The sequence below is a fragment of the Halyomorpha halys genome, unplaced genomic scaffold (genome assembly GCF_000696795.3).
Source record: "Halyomorpha halys isolate HHAL.00 unplaced genomic scaffold, Hhal_1.1 Scaffold1895.1, whole genome shotgun sequence".
Lineage (NCBI taxonomy): Eukaryota > Metazoa > Arthropoda > Insecta > Hemiptera > Pentatomidae > Halyomorpha > Halyomorpha halys.
Window position 1 is genome coordinate 52,100 of NW_027116081.1, and position 3,026 is coordinate 55,125.

The following is a 3,026-nucleotide window of genomic DNA, read 5'->3' on the forward strand; positions in this document are numbered from 1 at the left end:
ATATTGGATGAGGATCATTGGATTAACCTCTTTAGGTATAAATCAGTATAATATAATAATGATATTGCATGAGAATTATCACCTCTTTAGGTATAAATCAGGATAGTATTATGGCCCATTAAAGACATTTTTCTTTTGTTTTTTTATTATAAAATTAGTTTGTGTTTGTAAATTATTAAGTCGTTTTTCCTTTTTTATTAATGAATAAGATTAATTTGTTTTAAAATTCTTTCATTTTGTTTATATGTACATATTCATTATATTTTCGTTCTGTTTAATGCATGCAATTTCATTGTTAAATATAGACTACAAATATATTTCTGTAATTATTCCAACCTAAAAATAATTTTCCCAGCGCATATTATATCTGGCAAGAGGATAGTCTTTCACTAAGGCTTGTTCAGGTAACAATTGCCGTTGGGAACAATTTGATGCTTTTGGACAATTCTGTATTATGCATAAAATATAATCAATTCCTTGCTTACAGATTGTAAATAAAAATCTGAATGCTAAATTGGAATGGATGTATTACACTTATAAAGCATAGTGGGATAGCTAGTGATGCAAAACGATTTGTTATCACAGGACAATCAAAATTTTATTCTCCAATTTTCTGGCTAAAATATCTTTTAAATATGGTGATAATGAACATATGTATAGCTTAAGTTTAAAAACCTACAATTTAAGGAGTTCATGAAAAAATTAAATAGTATCTTGTGTTAAAGGAAGTGTTGCAATCGTGAAAAATTTCAAACTTTAGTTTTCAACGGAAGTACAAGCTTTGAGCAAATGATTCAATAACTATTTATGCTGTTCCTATATTTTCATTAATTTCCAAGTGTAGCGGCCAGCATCATACCATTTATATAGAATGTAAATACGTATGTTATATAGTTACTTTCAGATAATGCAAAGTAAATACACATAACCGGGCCACTTGTGCTGTATGCCTCGCAAGGACGCTTCATAATGAATTACCAGCGCATTAAACGAGATACCCCCGTCAAAATACATTGTTTATAGTGTACGCAACTATTATATAACTTTATAACAATGGTAAGTACATTCTATATATACGGAATGTTGTACGTAACTAATGCATAACTTAATAGAAAGGTAAGCGAATGAAACCTCTATTCCATGGCTCTATTCCAAAATAAAAGGTGGATGGTAAAAGGTATTATTAAATCGCTATAAGCGGTAAAGGTTATCTTAAAAATGATTCCTCAGTAACTAATTTTGATGAAGTAATAAAAAAAATTAAAAAAGGCTTTTGTGAAATAATGTTCTTGTGAAAGGATTTCTCAGCGCTAAAGCGAATACATTAACTACCCACTGGCTGAGGAAATAAGACTGAAAATATAACTACAGTATTTTAAAAAATCAGTGGAGGTAAAATAGGTGAAAGAGCACTCGGGCGTAGAGGGTAAGGAAAGAGCTAACTCGTTGGCCAAAGAGGAACCATGGAGCCTTCTTACAGCAAGGCTCCTATCTCCCATATCAGAAATCTCATCACCAATTAGCTTGTTGGTTGCTGGAACACAATGTGGAATGCTTCGAATAAATCACCTAGCCTTCAAAAATCCATTCCACGAATAACATCACATAATCACAAACAATTACACAGCACAGAATACACAGTGACAAAATTCCTTTCTTCTTTTATTTATTTAAGTGTTTCCACCACTGTAGCCATTTACACTGAATTTAAAAATTAGATTACTATTGGCATGTTCACAAAGTTACAATTATAAAGTGAGAAAGCTATAAATTTACAATTACAATTTACATTTTATCAAGTTACAATTAGAATTATCGTAGTGACTAAATTACTATATTAAATTACGCATCCATTTACATTCCATACATGCTGGAATTAGAGTTAGACTAGGTGTGATCATAGATATTAATTATTTTAAAAAAGTTAAATTGTTTTCATCTTGTTGTGGGGTTTTATTTGACCATTTCCTGTAAATCTGAAGAGAATCGGTGTGATTCGTGAGCTATACATTCAGTAAGAGTGTGCCTAACGGTGAGATCGTTTCAGCAGTAACGACACAGCGGTGCATTTTGGTTTTTCATGAGATGACCATGGGTGTGTCGAGCATTGCCTATCCTTAAACAGGTTAATACATCTTCTCTCTGTAGCAGATTCAAGTTTCTGGTAGGACGTTTCACTGTCTGTCGGACCATTCTTCACTTTTTATCTCTGGTGATGAACCATTCGTCATGCCATCAAATTTCTTTGATCCAAGAAATAACATCTTTCCATGCTGATGACGTTACTACTTGACCTGTCTTTATAGCTAGTCTACCTTTCCACTAGGTACAAGGGGCGGGTAGTACTTACATTAGCAGATGAAAAATTATATGGGATCGCTATTTGGGTGACTACAAGTAATCTGGTATTTAATAGTAGAATTAAGTGGTCAGGGTCAGTATCAGAAAGATCTATATCCGCAAGTTTAGTCGCCGCTAGATATTGGGGCCAGTCAGATTTTTTAATGAGCCATTTGTTGTGTCTGCAGAAGGAGAGGCATTTATTAACAGTTTTAATAATTATGGGGAAATGGTCGCTGCTATGTGTATCATCAAAAGTGTACCATTGTGTCGTGGCTTGTAACAGGGGGCTAGTGATAGTAAGATCTATTGCTAAAAGTTTTCTAAATCTGCCACAGAGGTGAGTTGGATATATTGGATTGCTTATTATATTTAAATTACTATCTATGAAAGACTCGACTAATTTAACCCTCTCATCCAAGTGGTCACAATCCCAAATTAAATTATAAGCATTGAAGTCCCCGGCGAGTATTACTGTTGGGGGCAATGAATGTAACAAGTCCTTCAATTGTTGAACTATGAATAATCGGCCAGGAGGGAGGTATAGAGAGCATAATGTGAACGGGCGAGGTTGTGATAAAATTCTTATTGCTACTGCTTGCAAATAAGAGGTAATATGTAAGTCATTAAAGGGAATAGTCTCTTCTACTAAAACACACACCCCACCACAAGCAACGCGACCATCT